Here is a 21,524-nt window from a genome sequence, read left to right as displayed (position 1 = left end):
AGAGGCGGATGTTCATCTGGGAAGAGACTTCAGGTATGAATAATGCAGCAGCATTTCAATGGGCATGGATGGAAACACAACTTTTCTAGAGTTATATCCAGCACTGGCAGCTGTTCCTGCTCCCACTCGACTTCTGGACTCAGCTTAAGCAGCACCAACTCTTTATCACTACCCGGCATTCAGGGACTGACACTAGGTCAATGGAAAGACTTCTGTTGACCACAGTGGACTTTGAATCAGGCACTTGCTTCTGCTAAGTCTGGAAGTCAGAGCAAAAGCATGAAAAGTCAGAACATCACAGTTCTATTCTGCCACTGGTATACTGTATGACCTTGGGCAGGTCATGTAACCCCTGTGATTCTCCAGAATTGGTATAGTAAAACTTACCTACACCATAGGGGTGTTGTAAGGCTTATTTATAGTGTGTTAAGCATTTGGAGAGCCAAGGGAAAGGTCTTTTTTCTGATGGCTGCAAAACTTGGCAAGGAATCTTGAAGGAAACCTTCTTTCAAGAATATTACAGTTTCTGGTCATACTAATGTAGACAACAATTCCAGCCAGCAGTGACACAAACCAACAAATATGACTGGGGCTGGACGGATTACCTTGCTCATGAACTCCCTTCCTCTTCCATCCTGGCTGCATGCCTCAGTCCAGTAATCCAAAACCTTTGGCTCATCAGGTTCCTGAGTAACGTCTTCATCTTTCAATGTTGTAGAAAGCAAGGAGAGGAAGTTCATACAGCTCTGAGGAACTTCCATTCTGTTTCCATCCATTGGCAAATGCCTCTGTTTGTTAGGGGAACATATCATGAAGAGTGGTTCCTCCTTGGTTCCATCATCACCTCTTACTCCAGTGGAGCCCTGACACCATGGTGTGAAGAGGTGTCTGTGGTCTCCCTTAGGGCAGGGGTGAACTTTTCATCATTACTGGTTCCTTGTTTCCCATTTTCCTTCGTTCTCCTCTAGGTTGCTGAGTAGAGCAGCACACCCAGCCTAATTTTTGGAGTGTTCAACAAAATATTTTAGCTCTTGTCTACGCCTGAAAGTTAATTCAGATTCATTGATTAAGGTAAGGGGTGATTTTAAAGTGCAATAGCTATTCATGAATAAATCCATGTGTAGATACTCTTATTTTGGAATAAGAATTCCTTGTTCTTATTTAGCTTAATCCACTTGCTACTCCAATAGCTATTTTGTAATAATTCTCTGTGTAGGCAAGCCCTTACTTCAGACTAAAGCGTTGTAAACAAGATCTCAGCAAGAGGTGGGTGACCAAGGTCAGCAAAAACAAGAATCGTCCAGAGTAGAGCTGCTTAAATAATGGAGAGTGCGCATCAATTTTTATTCAATGGAAAAAACCCCATCAAAATTGGTAACAAAAAATTATTCTCAGTGGAATATTCAACCAGGTCTAGTCTTGAAACTTCATCCCAACCCAAGCCTAACTATAAACCTTTATTTTAAAAAAAATGATTAAATTAAAATGTATAAACTTATCATGCATCTCGGAGTGTGGCCAAAACAGGAGATAGAAATATCAAAATAGCACAAAAAGACATTTTTCTTTTAGTATTTCTAATCACATGAAAACCAGGCAGTACTGAAAATCTTTCAAGGAAGCCTGGCTATATGACATTTCCAGTGTCATTTCCCGATCAAACAGATTTGGCTTAGCGTCCAAACTTCTGCATTCTCATCTGAACTAAACAAATGTTCTGAAATTGCTGTTAATCTGAGATCAAATCTGATCCACCTCTCAAATGATGAAATAAAATCCATTGTGAGGGATATTAAATAGAGCTGTGAAATCTGTTTTTGATGTTACCTGAGTCTCACTGAAAAAAGACTGGGCCAACCCAAAATGCCGCCCTGGATCATGGAATTGGCTACTGCAGTACTCACAAACCTTTGGGCAAACTTGGATTAGGGATGAACCTGGGTGGTTTTGTGGTTTTCACTGCAGCTTTGGTTGTGAATTTAGAAATGAAGGATAGTCCAGACATTAGTCAGAGGGGTAGCCGTGTTAGTCTGAATCTGTAAAAAGCAACAGAGGGTCCTGTGGCACCTTTAAGACTAACAGAAGTATTGGGAGCATAAGCTTTCGTGGGTAAGAACCTCACTTCTTCAGATGCAAGTAAAGGTGCCACAGGACCCTCTGTTGCTCTTTCCAGACATTAGGGCACTTGCCTGGGGCTTAGAAGACCCTGGTTTAATTCCCTGCTCTGACACAGATTGTGTGTGACCTTGGGGAAGTTTCTTAAGCATCTTTGAGGGTCTGCACTAGGTGCCTAACTCTCGTGGGAATTAAGTGCCTAAATACCTTTGAAGATCTGGGCCTTAGTCTCTCTGTGCCTCAGTTCCCTAACTGCAAAATCATTACAATAGTTCTTCCCTACCCCACAGGGGTGCTGTGAGGATAAATCTATTAAAAATTATGAGGTGCTCAGATACTACAGTAATAGAAGCCATATAAGTATCTAAAGTAGATTTTTGGCTCAAAACCAGACCAAAAAAAAATCAGTTTCATCCCAGTTTGGCCTAGAAATTTGGACTTGTTAGAATCTCAAATCTCAGTGAAACATGGATGTGAGAAGCATGATATGAAACCAAGATGTCTTTTCCTTTCTGTCCACTGCACCTTAACATTTCTGAGCATGCTCTTTTGGCCAAATCCATTGACTCCACTGAAGCCAGTCGAATTATATATAGGATTGATTTTCCCCTCTCTTTGCAGAGTTCAGCAGCCATTTTGTTCTCAGAGTTCCTTAGGGCGAGGAGATAAAAACACTATGCTCTTCCAGGGAAGCCACTTTTGTTCTTTCTGTATTATGGATCTTTTTCTCGTTGCTGGGTTTTTTTCACATTAAAGTCTGCCCAGATTGACAGTACACATTTTGCTTGTTGGGTACGGAAATGCATGTCAAAAAAGCAAGCCCATGGAAGTCTTCAGTAATGAAACCTTGCAAGCCAAAACTGCCGAGCTTCACAAAGACCTCATTGTATCACTAATCCCATCAATCTGAAAATAATAATAAAATTTACCAGATTTTAATATTTTTTTTTTGGCTCCTGCCTATCTTTAAAAACAAAACACAGTTTATAAAAAGGAGATTTGGCAAATGTGTTGCCCATAACAAAATCTAATCACTTTGGGTAATTTTGAGTAGTATATTAAGAGCCATGTTGTTTCCTTTTTAATCGTCATGCTCCTAATGATAATGAGGATGTTTATAGCCCTGGAGCTTAATGTCTCTTAACTTGTTCCTTTGCAGGCAGCTCATTCTTCTTCCTCTGTCCTGGAACTGAATGGCAGTTGCACAATTGTCAATATTAAAGAAAAAGCCACATGTGATTTGAGTTTTGTTTAAACTCTGCCAGTTCTGATTTCCTAAGTTTCATTAGGTGTTGCCATTCTCTTATTCAAACCCTGCAGGGGAATGAATTTGGTAATTTGAAACAGATTCTCCTCTCAGGCGTCTTCATGCTTTTTAACTTTGTTCTCGCTTTCAAATTCAACTAGTACAAACCCCCCGGGGAGATGGCTTCCAGTGTTATTTATCTGGAATAATTACACACTTCTAAATGGCTCTGGGCTGGCATTAAGTGCAAAGCAAGATGTTTTCTTCTCAACATATGTTTGTCCATAAACTGTATGAACTGCTTCCCACAGATCTGTTTGCCGACTTTAAATTTCTAATGGACCACAGAGTCAAAATACTTGACTTATGGATCTCAACAACCTAGAATGCTATCAATAAGAGAGTGATGGACCCCAGAGGACCAGAATACTGGATAATGCAGGATTATCCACCACAAGAAAACAGATACGATTTTTTAAAGCTTCCTGATGAGCAAGAAATCTAGATGCTCACCTTAGGAATTGGAAATATAGCACGAATTGAAGAACACAGGGAAATAAAGAATTCAAACAATGGAAAGGGCTAAGCATTCAAGCTCTGCAGAAATCTAAACAAACCCTTTAAAATTTGTATTTAGTTTGTATTTGGGCATGATTTTCATGGGCTTTTTTTTCCAGATTGAGCCATTTTTGGAGCCGAACAACATGAAATCTTGTCTTTCCACTTTATCTCCACCATTCAAGAAGTGAAATACAATGTAAAGACCAGATCTTGGGCAATTTTGTCGCAATGAACAGCTCCTTGAAGCATTAGAAAAGCCCTTTGCAGGAAAGGGAGGAGAAGCATAAATATGAATGAATACAAATAGTTGAAATACACTGTGACAATTTCACTCCATATTCTTTATGAAAATATGCTAATGATATGAATATGACATAACGGCTATATTGTATGCAAGATGGGGCTTGTAAGGTATCATTGGAAAGGTTATGATTTACTGAATGTGATTATCCAATTTGCATGCATGTATCATTTCTGTATCTAAAGTTTGAAATATGGGCTATGTAACAATTACAAGTGGGTATGTATTGGGAAGACACTCACCAGATGACAGGCCATCAAATTTGATGAGCCATCAGGAAGGAACAACAAAACCATGAAGATACTAATCTCTCTCCCTCCTGGGAGGCATCCGGGGATGTAACTGTGACACTTCTAAGTCAGGTGGTCTTGTCATCTGATACTAAACATTACCTGGGACTTCTTGTAACTTTCCACTGGAAGGGAAGGGAAGGGGGGTCAAATTTGGGAAACAAAGGATTCCCGCCTTATGTAAATCCTATTTAATGGTGGGGAGGAAGGCAAACAGGACGACTCCTCTCCATGGCCTGAGAAGAAAGACTGCTAAAGCCACCTGAAGGAAAGGCAGGGGGAGGGGGAAGTCCAGACTTAGACCGGGGTCCAGTCTGAAAAGAAATATAACTGGAACTCTGAACCACAGAAACTTTTCAACCTGCCTAAAATAATATTTAGGGTAAGAAATTACATTTTGTAACCTGTTTCTTAAGTATATTGAGCTTAGCTTGCGTACTTTGTTTTCTTTGCTCAGTAATCTGCTTTGTTCTGTCTGGTATCTCTTATATTCACTTAAAATTCACCTTTTGTAGTTAGTAACATTTGTTTTGTTTATTATTAAACCCACTTTCTGTAATTTCTAACTGGGGGGAGGCAAGAAGTTGTGCACATCTCCCTCCACATTGAGGGAGGGGGGCAAATTTTATAAAACCTTTGGGTTTGTACTGCTTAAAGGGACTGGGCACCAGGATGTTGGGGCAAGCCCCTAAGGCTGAATTTTTCCAGAGCGGATCTCTGTCTCGCTGTGCAGCTGGGTATGGCCCTGCCTGTGTGCTTGACTAGAAAAGGCTGTGGAGCCTAGCCCAGCAAGGCCAGGTAAAGGGGACCCAGGCTGGCTGAATAGGTGGACTCAGTGGCACTCCAGAACATCAGGTGACATCCCAAAGGGCCCAAACCTGCCACAAACACGCCAATAGGAACAATGGAGCCCATGCACATTCCTAGGAGGGGAAAATCCCCAAAGGCTCAGAGATTTGCCATTCATGAGCCTTTTGTATTTCAATGTTTATCTCCTTTTGCCCTTCCTCCAATACCATCCTTCTCCCAGCACAACCAGGACTTCTTTTCCTTCTTCCATTCCATTCATGAGCCTTTTGTATTTCAATGTTTATCTCCTTTTGCCCTTCCTCCAATACCATCCTTCTCCCAGCACAACCAGGACTTCTTTTCCTTCTTCCATTCCTCATCCTTCTCGTCTTCAGTCTTCCATCTTATTCTACGGGACCCCAGATAGCTCCCAGGAAGCTCCCCACTGCACCATCCAATTCCTCTGCTGTGATGTCAACAGGTGCTATGGTCCCATAAAGTGGCACCTACCTTTAGTGATACTCATTCGTGGTGCAAGTAATGGAAGGCACTAAGCCTTTGCAGTCTCTCCTATGTTTCCAGCCACTATCTTGCATGAAAAGAAGCTAACAATGCATTTATACGTTCCGAATGTTACCATATGAACAATTGCCGTGGGGATGTTATATGATAGCGAATGGGGGGGGGGGTGTTTCTCCAGACTACACCTCTCACCCTATAGAAAGGTTTGGGACCCTTGTGCATAGGCTCTTTCCAAAGACACAGTTAACCTTGGAAGTCCAAGTGAAGTGGCGCCTCATCCTGGGATACGCATCCCATTCCACAACCAGATCATGCTTCTTTTGATTGACAGCACGTGACTACAGCCGGAGACTCCTTCATGCTGCTTGTGGCTGTTCCTTCATGATCATAGAATATCAGGATTGGAAGGGAACTCAGGAGGTCATCTAGTCCAACCCGCTGCTCAAAGCAGGACCAATCCCCAGACAGATTTTTGCCCCAGATTCCCTAAATGGTCCTCTCAGGGATTGAACTCACAACCCTGGGTTTAGCAGGCCAATGCTCAAACCACTGAGCTATCCCTCCCCCCATGACGGCTGATGATGATCATGTCTAACACATAGCAATCATCTTCAGCCTCTAAGTAGAGCTGGTTTTGATTTTCTAAATATAGGGCAGGCAGCTGATAGATCCTAGAACTTAATCAAATGAGTTACAGCTCTCAGTGCAGTGCCATCACAACCAATGAAAGCTGAACCAGCCAGCAGATGGAGAGCCACACCTAATGTCTGCGTCCAGTTCTTGGTGGATGGGAAAGCCTTTTCTCTGTGCCTCAACTCTTTTCCTGTAGCAGAGCATCCACAGGAATGCCTTCTGGCAGCAGTATCAATAACTGAGATTCAATTAAAAGAAGTGTTCTCCTGCAATTTTGTCCCAATCAATGCCCAATTTGTCTCGTGCTTTCACACGTCTCCATGGATCACCATTTACAGGGCAATATTCTGAAGTACATGCGGTACAGGTTCTACTAACTGAGGCGTGCAGAGCAATACGGCCACTGCTCTGGGAGCATGGGCCAGCAGATGTAATTTCAGGTCCACTAATTAATAGAAAAAGAAAGAATTACCGAGTGAATAGTTAATACTGTAAGAAGCAGAGCCACCACCAAAATTAGGAAGAATTGTTGTAAGCCAACCTACAAATGAAAAATGTTATATAAAAGTTAATTTATAGTCTCTGTTTGACCTGAAGCGGGGGATGAGGGAGTGAGCTCAACACTCAGCCTTGATTCCCTGCCTCGAGAAACAGGAACGATGCGCCTACACCTCCCTGAACAAAGGGCAAAGGACCATGCCAAGACTTGAACCTTGATTCCTTACCTCCATTAACAGGAAGGATAATCTCCTTCCCTTCTGAACCCAGGAAAAAAGAACAATGATGGGACTAGATCTTAATTCTCTAGCTACAGAAACAGGTAGGAGGATGTTCCCCCATGTGCTGACAAGGGAGTTTGGTACTAAATCTGGGATTCCCTACGTGGTAGCTGATAATTTTATACCTAAACCATATTCTTCTTCTTAACACTTGATTGACATCACAACATCCTCCTCCTCCTCCCAGGTCACAGTCCTGTTGAGGGGGCAAAAATGTTGAAACGGCAGATGTTCTATGGATTTGCTAAGTCTGAACCATCTCATGATTTCTTAGAAGAACAGGAAGCTTTCCACATACAGCCCGAATGCAACATTTCACTCCGGACAAGGTCCAGATGCTTTCCACTAGCTTATCAGCTGATTCAGGATCTTGATATTTTCAAAACATTGTCAAGGAGGCCAGAAAGTCTCTCCCGCCTCCTCCTCATATACACACAACCAACAGTATTTCTTGTTTAAAGTAAGAGAGGATGGTTTCCATGTGAAGTAGTGGAAATCCTGACATCATGTATGAAACTGCTTTTTTTTAAAAATCCTTTCCTGTTCTAATTGCATTTAGATTTCCAAAGTTTAGGAGTAAAATATCCTTTCTGGAGAGCAAGGGCGATCTCCAGGGGCTACTGTTTGTCTGGGCTGATGATGACTCACTGTGTTCCCTTTCCAGTTCATTGACAAATTACAAGAACCAGGAGCTGGGAACTTACAAGGCAAATGGGGAAAGCGGGGAAAGTAAGTCAATTGGCGGCTGAGGGAGAGGGAGAGAGGCTATTTATGGAAAGTTCAAGGAATGGTTCCTTATTTTTATATTGTATATTTTCCTTTATATTTTAAAGGAAATGGTTTCTATAGCATGAATGACTCATTCTTTGGACATTGCCAATTGTGTGTTTGCCAGTTCCATATTATGTTAACCTCCTTTTATTTCAGTGCGGCGCAATTGGGGGGTTTCCAGATTAGTCCAAGGGGCCTGTAGGAAAATGGAGGGGAATAATGGAGTGGAGGAAAATACATGACCCAGGGGATCAACCTCAACCTCACATGCTCTTGTAGCTGCAAGTGGCTCCTTGGAAGGTGCTCAAATTACCCTGAGCTGAACGTCTAACGGCTTGGTGCTGAAAGATGCTAAGCACCTTCTGACATGCTGGCAGACCAGGTGCCAACTCATGCCAAGGCCTTTTGGCCTCAAAACACATACTGAGAAACACATAGCTGAATTAGTCTGTCTCACGTGTGTTAGCATTGTTAAAATAGATGTTAAATTTATAAAAAGGTGTTTAGACTTTATGAAATGCTTGTAGGACATTGCATGTATTTATCTGTACTTACAACCTGGTATAAGGTAATATTAAATGTTTTTACTGTAATCTTCTGTAATTGTGTAAGTCATGAAACAGGAAAGAAGAATTAATGAAAGTATAATGCAGGCTTCCTACAGAAGGTCTTTATTTCCTGCCCCCCAAGAAGACCTTGTGAATGAGCCCTTGTGAAACATCAAATAACAAAGACTTGGTTTAATGCATTCATCCCCCACCCCCAGAAGAGGAGATGTATACGTGAAGTCATCCCATCAGCTTGAACTCGGGAGGGAAAGGAATAACAGTTTCTCCTTGACTTTATCTCTGATGCTGCTTGAATTCTGAGGGGCAAGGATTACTAGGTATAAACAAAAGATCCACAGTGCTTGGCCTGAGTTAGCCCTAAAAGGACATATAAACTTTGCTTATTATAGAAGCATCTATTATTCTTTGAAATTTAAGATTGAAACTCATTTGTGTGTGTATATATATGCTTACCTGCTTTAACCTTGTAAATAATCCTCTTATTTCCTTTACCTACTTAATAAGTCTTCAGATAGTTTATTATACGATTGGCTACAAGCATTGTCTTTGGTGTGAGATCTAAGATGTAACTGACCTGGGATAAGTGACTGGTCCTTTGGGACTGGCTGTAACCTGAATATTTCTGTGATCTTTGGCGTAAGGGACCATCTAACACACGTCAGCTTACTTGGTTAGCAGGAAAGATCAGAATACCCAAGGGGGTCGTCTCTCATCCCACGTTAAGGCTGTTATGGCAATTGAAGACATCACACTTGATTGGTGAAACTGAAGCACAGAACTCTCAACCAATTTTGGGCTTGTGCCCGGCTTCTGAACAGGTCACCCTGAGGTCACTACTCATGCTCTTGAGCCGCTGCAGGACAGCCTAATACCCTCAACCCCTGCTGACTTCAGTGGGGGTTGAGCGTGTTCAACACCGTACAAGATCGAGATCTCATGCAACTAGCTGCAGTAGCGTGTCAGGTATGCAGGGGGTGGCGGCTGTCTCTGTGCCCAAACGTCTCTAATCCTGTGCCACTCAGTCCAGCCTTGAGGGTACATGCTGCCCAGCAGCATGGAGCTCCCAAAGGAAGCCCAAGCATCCTGGAGCAGAATTTAGCCCTCTGCTTAGAATCATAGAATATCAGGGTTGGAAGGGACCTCAGAAGGTCATCTAGTCCAACCCCCTGCTTGAAGCAGGACTAATGCCCAGACAGATTTTTGCCCCAGATCCTTAAATGGCCCCCTCAAGGATTGAGCTCACAACCCTGGGTTTAGCAGGCCAATGCTCAAACCACTGAGCTATCCCTCCCCTCGGGGGAATGGGGAGAGGAGTCACTAGCAGAGGGGGAGAGAGGGAGGAAGGGAATAAAACCTAGAGAACAAAAAGACAGTAAAGGACATGAGGAATAAAATTGATAGGAAAGAGGAGGGGAGGTGACAAAAACAGCAGGGCTTGATGTGAGGAGCTACAACAGAGAAGAGAGGCACCACACCACCTTGGAGAAGGGCAAGGGGGGGTTGAGATCCAGCAAAGAAAAGAATTGAGAACCCCTTCTCTGGTGAACACTTCACACCAGGCTGGTTTTCTGTCTGTGGTGTGCTGGAGCACTCCATTCTGAAAGGTTTACCCACTCCACTTCCCAAACTCAGCAACAGCAGTGGTGCTGGATAATTCAAGGTTGTGAGCTATGGAGCTTTTCACCGCTAGGTTACTAGATCAAATCCAGCCTATGTTACCACTGACCCGAAGCTGCCTGTTTGGTAAAATGAGCTTGTGTCCTAAGTCACTTTTGAAAATGCAACTTAGGCTCCTAAGGGCTAGATCCATAAAAGGGACTTAGGAACCTAATTGCCACTTTAGGCACCGAGATCCTCAACATTCCTGCTCAGCTGCGACCTAACCCTGGATGTACCTACATTTTCTAGGTACCTACGTTTCCAGCAGTAGAGTCACCTAGGTTTGTAAATTTATCCCCGTGTGCATGTACACAGTCATCTAAGTCCTGACAGCACCTCATTTACATCTAAGACCTATCAGGGTTCACAGAGTTGGTATTCCCCAACCTCTCACCTGCAGGACCAAGCATGCCAAATCCACATCAAGGACAGCCAAGAAGAGGTACCCTCCATTACCCTATAGGCCAGAGGTTAGAGCATTCAACTGGGATGTGAAAACTCAGGTTCCTATCCCCCCTCTGCTGTATTTGGTCAAAGGACTGCAACCCAGTTCTCCATCCTCCCAAGTGTGTGCCCTAACCACTGGCCTATAGGGTGTTCTATAGTGAATCTCTCCTGTTGAAGCTGTCCCACTTTGTATAGTGTACTTAAATATTCATTGGAGCATGGAGAACTTGGGGTCTCACACATCCCTGCTGAGTGCACTAGCCCTCAGGCTATAGGGTTATACGGGGGGAGAGTGGGATATCAACTCTTCTCATTTGTTCTTGAAAAAGGAGCAAGCAGGCATAGGCAACTAATCCTAGGAGAGGGTTCACAACTGTGAATCCCCACTTGAGCCAGGCACCTATCTTTGAAGAGCAGGGCCTAAGCCCCACCCCTCTATTCAGCATTCCCTATTGGCTAGCTTGCTGGCTTCTGAGAATCCCATACTTTGGTGCCTAACTCTCTCCATTGCATAGGGAGTCTGGGCACCGAACCCAGGGCTGAGGATTCCAGCGGATGGCACAGCAGCTAAAAGTTCAGCATTGCAACGGTGAGTGGTTGCAACACTTGTTGTGGCTCTAACCCTAATTTGTTTCAGCTCTTTAGAAAGATTTACCTTCAATTAACTTTAATAGATGCAATTCTCCATTGATCTCCACCTTGTGTAGTCAGTCACACCAGTACAAAGTGGGTGTAAAACCCTACCCGTCCTGCTTTGCTCTCACCTGTACTGCTGTAAAATCACTACATATAGGGCATTGGCGAATCAGCCCTGAGCTATTTTTTAAATACCCTCTGAAATACGAGACTGGATAAAATCCATTGCTTAGGCTACAGTCCCAGGGGCTCCACTATTATTGTGCTAAGACATCACCCATCTAGGATCGTGCACAAATAAACACTGAATTGTTTTATCTAAACCATAAAAAGAACTAGATGGAAGCAGTGCGTGGCTGTAATTCAGTTATATTCCTGGAGCCGATGCATCAGGGTTTTTGTTGTTTTTATTCGATGGAATGGAAAGTCAAATGCTCCTTTAACAATGGCTAGGGAAAGACTCAAATGAGGGATTATAAATAACATTTGAGCTGACAGTTCAGCTCGGAGGTTACAGGAAATAATGAAGGGAAGCTGCCAGAATGAATGCTCACTGGAATCTTAAGGGGAAAACATTAAAAGACTTTTTTAAAAAAAAAACTGATATTGTTATTTTAAAAGCCACATCTGAAGGCCATTTGTTTTTATATTTGATCTACAAATTCAAAACATTTTAAATTTTATTTTAAAAAGATATTTGCCAACATCCTTTCCCCTGAGGGGCGCTGGAACAATTTGTATAGTGGGGTGCTGAGAGCCATTGAACCCAGCTGTAACCCCTGCATATAACCACTTCAATCCAGGAGGTGCAGCAGCACCTATGCCCCCACCCCTTCTTTCCATCTCCTCCTCCTTCCTTCTTCAAATTCTCGACAGTGATCCCTGAATGCAGGTAGCAAGTGAGACTGTTTACTGCAAACTCCATCCTGGCCTTGGCAGATGCAAAGATTTCTAACGAATCCCGATGTGCCAAATTCAGCGACTAGTTGGGAGCGCTCTCGGCCATTGGTTCTGCGTGCCAGTCCTGGAGTGTCTTTAATTAAAGAAGCTGGAATAGAAGCGCTATTGTCTCACTTGTCCAGAGGCAATATTGGCACTTGCCCTACTTCTTGAGGGCAATCTCCCTAACAGCCTTGTCGGAAGAGATTTATAACAGTTTACAGGGCTGCGAGCGCTGAGGCAGAACCAGGCATGGGAAACATGCCTGAGATGTTTCTCTGGAACAGTAGGAGAGTCACCTACAGATTTCTCTCGATCTGGCCCCCATCCCTGTAGTATCTAAGCATCAGAAAACTAGAAGTGGCTGGGAATTTTTCCACAAAACTTGTGTCAGAAAAATGCTGAATTCCTTGACAGACTTTTCACAGGAAAGGGTTGGGTTTGACAACACATTCATCAGGGAATGGTTTCCCAGGTCCAGGATGGAAGTTCTGGTCAAAAATGAGAAAGAGAGAGAGAGGCCTCAGAATAGCCCAGAGCCTGGTGATTAGAGTATTCACATGGGATGTGGGAGACTCAAGTTAAAGTTCTGGCTCTGATTGGGACAGAGGGAAACTTGCACCCATGGCATTCATATCCCAAGTGAGTGCCCTACCCACCAGATTAATTCTGGGAGGTATTATCCACTTCTTACGCATAGGGCCCTAGATTATCCAGATGTCTATAGAGGGTCCTTTTTTGTTCTGGGAGAAGAGCTGCCTATGGGTGCCCTGAGGCATGGTGAGTTAGTGTGTGGCAAGCCAGGGTATGAATCTACAGTGCGACAGCTTGCTGTGCACTACCTCACCTTGTGGATCCTGCCACCGTGCACTGAAAGTCCCGTAGTGCACTTTGATGTACTCCCGTATCAAGCCAGGGTACTGTAGATTCACACCCTGGCTTTGCTGCACACTAACTCACCATGTAGACAAGCTTTAAGTTGCCTCCGCTGTTCTGCCATCCGAAAACTAGCCGGTGTGCTGCACATTCGAGCCCCAGTGTGACATGACCAACCCCACCCTCAGCATATCCCTTCAAAGAGCTGGCTACAGGATTCTCCTATTGTGGGGGGAATCCTAACCTGCCCTCTTAAGGCAGCTTTCCAGCCACTTTGTGTTCCTGAGCAAAGGATCTGGCCCTTTCAACTGTGAATATAACTCAAAGGGTGAAATCCTGGCTCCCCAGAATGCAATGGCAGAACTCTCATTGACTTCAAAGGGGCAAGAGTTTCAAGTACTTTCGCCTGACTTCTACTCAGTGAGAGGCAGGGAGAGTGTTTCAGGCAGGTTCCATTGAGGTCAATGGAGCTGCGCTGATTTACAGCAGCTGAGGATCTGACCCACAAACTGTCAGTTGGGTAAAGCCTATTATAAAACAAATGCAGAGTTAGCCTGACAGAAAGTCTGGATGGGTCTGTCTTCTCTTCATGGGGTCCAGGCAATTTCTCACCCAGCTCTTCATCATTCATTTTTCCTTGGACTTTTCCCCCCCTGCAAGTTCAAAGGGGATTTTCATTCCTGAGATGCATATGTTTCTCCATTTACTAGGAATGCTCAGCTTTCATATGCATTAGACCAGTGGCTCTCAAACTTTTTTTACTGGTGACCCCTTTCATATAGCAAGACTCTGAGTGTGACTCCCCTTATAAATTAAAAACACTTTTTTATATATTTAACACCATTATCAATGCTGGAGGCAAAGTGGGGCTTGGGGTGGAGGTTGACAGCTCACGACCCCCCATGTAATAACCCCACGACCCCCAGTTTGAGAACCCCTGCATTAGACTAAGACCTTTTATTAAAACAGGAACGGGCCCCCTTCTTTTCACTTGTAGGACCCATATCTTAGGAGCTTCTAAAAACCCTGTAATATAATTTCCCTTAGTCCAAGCAGGTGCTCCTCATCCCAGTGCTGTGTGGCCAGATGTCTTTGTTTCAGGTGATTCTAGACAGTAAGAAGGGGCTTCCTTTCATGGTGCTGTTGCACAGTTCATTGACATGCTCCACACTGTCTTCCTCCTAAATCCTAATGGTGCAATCTATGTGTGTCTCACTTCCAGATGATTCAATGCTCTTCCTAGCAGCTGATCTAGCTTTCAGTCAGAGGCATTCAATAAGGACCTGAACCTGCTTGCCTGTTTCAGAAAACAATGTTTGGTGAAATAGAAATATGCTTAGCTCACGCATTCACAATGGATGCCAATCTCTCGTCAGCCTTAAGCGCCAAAGATCTGACTCTCAATTTTTCACTTGTTCTGGTTTATTTTTGTTTCATGGCATGTTTGTGTCCTCTGGAGAATAAGTAGTTCCCCGGCCTTACTGAAGGCCAATGAGTCTGTCTTGGCTAAGGTTCTTAGGCTATTAGGAAGGGTATTATTGTCTTGGTAAGGGTAGGAAACAAAGCAAACAAGACATTTCCAGGTATCAAGAATGTAAGCTGTCCTTAGGGAAGGCTAAGTAAATTGGGTTTATTTCCACTGGGAAAGAGGAAGATTTTTAGGTGATCAGATAAGCACTGTAAGATATTTAGTAGTAAAGGACTGATACATTTATCTAGGTAAAGTCACAAGTGTTCATTCTGGTAAGGCACTTGGGAATTATGGCCTGCTTTCTCAGAATCATAACACCTCAACCTTTGCACATTTACTTAAATCCCAGAGGTCAAAACCTCAGGCTTTCCCCCACTTCTATAAAGTAGCTATGCATCAGCAATACAAAAAATCTGTAGCATACTGCAAACAGTCTCTCTCTCTCTCTAGGTGCAGATATATTCATCACTGAAGCACCCGAGCACCTGACAAACATTAGGAAATTGATCTTCACAACACCTTCACCTCAGGTGAATTGTTATCCCCATTGTGCAGATTGAGAACTGAGGCCCAGAGAGGTTCAATGACTAGCTTAAGGTCACACAGGAAATCTGTGTCAGAGCTAAGAACAGAACTCAGACCTCCTGAATCCCAGCCCAGCGCACGAACCAGAAAACCAGCCTTCTTCCCACTGACAGTGTGGAGACAGAGTAAAACAAATTTAATATCAAAATAATGAGGAGTGCTATGAAGCCCTGGAGACCTGGTCCTGAGGCGCAGGGAGGCTGTTCCAAATGGCATTGTTTTGTTCTAAACCTCTGTTAACAAAGGCAGTCCTATGAAGACAATTGCAGCTGGGCCACATCAAGCAAGATTTCACTTTTCCTGTTTGGTGGATCAGCCCAACAGACAGGACCGGCTCCAGGCACCAACAAAGGAAGCAGGTACTTGGGGCGGCCAATGGAAAGGGGCGGCACGTCCGGGTCTTCAGCGGCGGGTCCCTCCCTCCGTCTTGGAGGGAAGGACCTGCCGCCGAAGAATGAAGCGGCGCGGTAGAGCTGCTGAAGTGCCGCCGATCGCGGCTTTATCTTTTTTTTTTTTTTTTTTGGCTTCGCCGCTTGGGGCGGCAAAAAAGCTGGAGCCGGCCCTGCCAACAGATTACTGTATTTGTGACCTACCATAGCAAAGGGTGATTGGTTTCTACCTAATAGAGGGATCAGATTTTCGGGAGAGCTCATTATCCAACAGCACCCAGCTATAGGCACCTAAGTGAAGAAGCCACATTTTCAATGACATGAGTGGCAGCTGCTGGGTCCTGCACTCTTCTGAATGAAGCAGCTGGATTTTCAGTTGACTACATGGGAAATCTGCCCCACAGTCAGTGTAAGCCTAGTTTGAGTCCTCTTGCATAAGAGGGAAATGAATATATAATGTGAAGTCATGAAATACCTACTCTCTCTGACCTGATTTGCTCTCCCCTGTATCACTGTACATCTTGAACTGTAATAAACACAGACTGTACAGTACAAAGAATTCCCGTCACTAGACTGGTACAAATCCTGGATGCTGATTAATCCGAAGGTGATAGCTTCCTGGCACATGACTGTTGTACTTATATGGATCCAATTATTGTTTTATTTATTAAACTCTACTGGGAAGCTTTGGGGGAACTTTACAATGTTTTTTTAATTAACATTTTTTTTTGGAAGTCTCAACTTCGCACATCTTGTCACAACTAAACTTATAACACTATAATATATACTTTTCTCTCTCTCAAAAAAAGAAAATAAAACAGTTCCAGAGCCCAAAGACTTACATAACCTGACAGGATTTATGTTACATCAATTAGGAGTCGGATTCTCTTGCTTCCCTGGGGATGCACCAGAAGTAAATGTATTAAGTCTTTGGAATAGAACTGTAGGCACACTCAACCCAGCAAAGGAACAGAGGTACAAAGGTGGCTTTACACAACCTTTTCACCTTCCTAAACTCAAGGCCATTCAACATCAAGCTAGTCCCCTAGGACAACTCAGAGAAGCCTGAAGGCTGCTCCAACTTACACGAGCGGTCTATAAGCTTTTTATGAAAGTGTTGTATAGTAGAGATGTAAATGTGGCATATGTAAATATAGATGGTGAAATACATATATGTAGCACCATCTGCTGGCACATAAGCATATGTAGCATTATTCATAAGCAGTAGGTTTAATAAAGGTGGTGCTGTTATGCATTACAAACTGTTTCTCTGAGTGCAGCTCTTAACAGCCCCTTGGGCCTCGTCTACACAAGAACATTGCATTAATGAAACTAAATTGGTTTAGACATTAATTCAGTTAAATCAGTGCAACCCCACTATTATTTGAGTTTGAAGATGCCTTCTATTGATTTAGGTTAACTCGATCCCAGTGGCCAGGATGCAGGGACCTTACGTCCTTGGTTTGCATGGATATGTTTCCTGTGTCAGTCTCCAAGAAGCAGGGCAGCTGCATGCAGGGGTTATCCTTTTAGGGTTGGATAAGCCATGTTGTGGAAGATTGACCACATGGTTGATTTTTGGATCAGACAGCCTGAGGCTCCTTTATTGATCAATCAAACATGCATGCATGGGGGAGTCAGCTAAGGCAGCCGAACACCCACCCGACAGATAAAATACAGGAGCTTATATAGGACAAAACCACAATTAATAATACATACTTTCTTATCAGCATTATTGCCATAAATGGAATACAATATCCTTAAAAGGGAATATAGCATAGCAAGCTTTCCTGTTATTCTTAATTTGCCCTTTGCAGTTACATGCTTCCCTACAGACTAACAATGGGCAGTTATGATCACCAGCCTTGTGACTACAGGTAGTTCCTCTTTTGTACTTTTCCTTTACCCTGTCTCCAAAAAGTCCCTTTTCTCCAAAAACCCCTTTCCTTCTGTTTGACTTGACTAATGTTCAGGCCCAGGCCCAAAATACAGGCCTACCTGATCCAGCCAAGTTTAGGCCCAGAAATTTTCTACAACAGCCAGTTTAAGCACCACTTTGCATCTGCAGAGCCTCACAAAGGTGCCATTGCACAGGGGAACTTCTGGTATAAAACTGTTCACACGCGTGTAACAACACCACAAGAGCTAAGTGAAGTCCTCTGCACCTTTTACATTTCGCTAATGACTCCCTTTCACATTAAAAATCAGAGGATAGGATTCTAGTTGCACCTAAGAGCAAGCGTCACTGTTTTGTGCCTCCTGCACATGGTTAAGAGAACAACTGCGGAGGTGACCATTAAGGATGCACAAAGAGGTGACTGAGGCTAGAAATGGCCAAATACCTCAAAACATGTCCCAGGAATATTCTCTCAAATAAAATATTTAATTAACGTCAACTTTGTTCACTGACCTTCTGTGTTGACTTCCCATGAATATCTAGGTACAACGTACCATACGGAAAAGTTTCTTCCTGACCCCCTGCAAGTGGTCAGTGCATGCCTTGAAGCATGGGGATTGATTTCAACTAGCTGAATTTACATCAGTGGAAACTAAGCTTTCATATAAATTAGGGTTCCAGCAGAACTTTAGGGAGCCCCAGTAACATAGCTGTTACCCCTATTGACTTTAATAAGAGTTATACCCATGCAACTGAAGGCAGGAGTTGTCCCTTTAGTTCTTTTGTAGACCATGGGACAAATTCATCCATGGGGTAACTTGACTGAACCCAATGGAGTTACATTAGGAATGAAAGTAGGGCGCGTTCTGCTGTCACGCCAGTGTATATAAGGAATTAGTCCCACTGACATCAGCTGAGTTAGACTGGTGTAAAACCAGCATAAAATGAGACCTTAATAGGAATATTGGGACATACTGCCTGACTGGATCAGAGCCGGAGTCCATCTACACCAATATCCTGTTTCCAACAGACCAGAGCCATCTCACGCAGGAATGGTGGGAGGGAGGGCACCCTTAACGATGACTCCATCAGGCGGTCCCCTCTGTTTCGCCCAACATTCTTTACCCCTTTGGGAAAGCTAGTGCCCTAAGAGGGAGCTAGAAAGGAGAAATCCCTGCACTCAAGGTAGCTCAGGCATGGGAGTGTTCCTGGGCCTTGTGCAAGGGAGAAAAGTTGAGAGAAGACTTCTTGGTCCTCAACCCATGCATGGATCTGGCCTTAACATCACTCAGCTGTTCACGTCAATGGGTTTCATGATTTGACCACATGGGTCCTCTGCTTCATTGTCTCCCCAGGTTTTTGTCAACATTTTCAACACTTCAAGAGGTCTATCAGTGCCGTGCACTGTGGCTTGCTGAACAGAGAAGGCTTCTCTAGAATTTGCTCACAAACAGCAAGTCAATCTGCTCTCCTGGATGATGGTAGACTGGGAATCCCTGAAGTGCACTCAGCTATCCTCTAGGGAAGATCTTGTTTAAGACTAAAATAAACTCATGATTCTGTGGTTTATGATATCATGCAAGTCTTCTTTCCTATGAATTAAAACAGTTACCACTGGATGATGCGGTCATCTTTTAATCAACTCACGAGTTGTTTTTTTTCAACCCAGGTTTTCTAACATCCATTTACATGTCACCTTCTGGACCCTCTCAGGTTCTTGCTGACCCATTTAACTCCTTTTTAGGGGTCCTGATTTTAGGGATACTGTGAGAGATTGTGGGCTCTCTTCTTCTAGACACTCTACAGTAATATGCATACAACTGTGGAAACACTCCTGACAACCGTTGGCTGTCAGATGCTCCAAGCAGAATTAGCCAGAAGGCCTTGGTCACCCAATCTTAGAGGAGGTCTAGCTGCACATGTGCCACTTAATGTGGGCCAGATTCTGGCTTGCCCCAGCACCAGGTTGCCAGGATCCCTCCCTCCCTTGTACTCCTTGTTAGGGAGCATCATCCCTGCTTTTGACTAACTGCTGGAATGAAGGGGAAGGGGAAGTCTATGATGCAACCCCTGATCTGAGCTCCACTTTCTCATAGGGTGATAGAACTATTGTTCTAGCATGCCCTTCCTAGGAACTGCCACTGGGCCTCAACACACTCCATGCAGCAGGCAGAGGGCTATTAGGCAGAATCTTGACCATAGCCTTGATGTGACCCATGGATCCTGGTGGTCAGCAGGTAGCACTGCAGTAACTGGTGCCAGAACTGCCCTGCCAGGGTGCAGAGAGATTCTCCTGCAGCAGACCCAGCTGGATGGCAGAAAGAGCTAAGAAACTCTGCAGTGGGCCTCTGGCAGAGGCCTAGAGAGAGTTGACTATAAGTAGTGAGCCCAGGAAGAGGCTGGGAAAGACCTTACCTCATCCTGTCTTGGAAGTTGTCTGGAGAGCAGCAAGAGGTTGGCATAGTCAGGCCTTGGATGCTCTTAAAAGGGACTGTGGACCAGAACCCATAGGAAGAGGGCTGGGGCTCACCTAGTGGCCCGCTGAGGAAGGTGATGTGGAAATTCTCTGAGATGAGTAGCAAGGGCTACTGAAATCCCCCATACAAAAGGCAAAGACTAGTGAGTCTGGAGTCAGGCTGAAGGCTGAACTTGAGGCTGGCAGATGGTTGGACTCTTGGTTGACCCCAGAAGGCGTGGGGCTGTGACACCCAGCCAGAAGGTTGAGCCAGAAAAAGAGATGAACCATCAGCAGGCCTAAGTGGTCATTTGACAGAGACAACTGCGGGAGACGGCCCTGCAACGCCATGCCTGGCCATAAAGGGGAGCTCTGTGAGGGAGTCAAACTCTCACAGCCCCCTTTAGGGTTTCTTGCACCATCTCCAGAAGCATCTGGTATTTTTCTCTCTCGGAGGCTTAACTGTGGCAGGGCTGAGCCCCGGCACCTCTATGCGTGGGGTTCATAACCCCAGCATCTCTGGGCTTGCCGCATCAGTTATGAAAGTTAAAAAGTTGCTTGAGCCTCAGCACCTAATTAACTGCTTGATCCTCGGCACATCTTTCACTACAAATTAAGCACAGGGGACGATGCAGGGCTATATAGAGCACTGGTCTGACTCGGTGTGTTAACTCTTATGGTCTTGTGTTTTCAGGGCAGTGAGCTGGTTGGGAGTTATCCAGCCACTCTCCCACTAGCAGTACAGTTATTCCATGGTACCCCTCCAGATTCCCACTGTTGCTTCAGGATGTTTGTCCACATATTTTTAACATTAGCATTATAATCTAATAGTCTTTCTACCTTTTGGTATCATTTCAGCAAAGACTTAGAAGAATAGTTTGATTTATTCTTTTTTCCTAGGGTTATCACTCTGGCACTTCATTGTTCAGAGATAATTAGGAAAAGGCAGACTCAATTAGCAAAAGCGTAAGCAGTTTTCCATACTGCTGCATTATTTACCTACTCTGCCTTTCCTCATCTGCCATTAATATTTAGCAATTCAAAAGCTATATTGGTTGGAGGAACAGAAGAATGTATTCAGTCTCTTACTGTCTTAAATGGGTTACAGGCCTACTTATTTTGTCACTAGTTAGCATAGTTATTGCGCCCAATTCTCCACTCTTACACCAATTTTTTGCCAGAATAACTATGGCCAGCCGCAGAAGACCTTGCCATTACCCAACCCTTCAGACACTCACATCTAGGGACGGTTAGCAACATTTCCCCAGATGATCTCAAACTGTCATGTTGATGTCCAAGACGGATGGGAGAAATCCTGGCTCTGTTCAAGTCAATAAAGTTTTGTCAGGAACTTCAGTGGGGTCAGGACTTGACCTGTGATCTGGTACTTTCCTGAGGTGGAACCTATCTGTATTTGGGAAGGGCTCTTAAGCATATACTTTCATGTTTTCCCGAATCAGGGCCTTTGGTAGTCGGGCAACAAACCATGCAAGGCAGCAGTGTTCAGTGGACTATTCCTGGTGGACAGAGCACTTCCACATCTACAGCACAGTTATCTGTTGCAATAGTGCAACATCTGTCATTCATTCAGCGG

The sequence above is a fragment of the Emys orbicularis genome, chromosome 18 (assembly GCF_028017835.1).
Source record: "Emys orbicularis isolate rEmyOrb1 chromosome 18, rEmyOrb1.hap1, whole genome shotgun sequence".
Classification (NCBI taxonomy): domain Eukaryota; kingdom Metazoa; phylum Chordata; order Testudines; family Emydidae; genus Emys; species Emys orbicularis.
Note: the sequence above shows the minus strand (reverse complement) of the source record.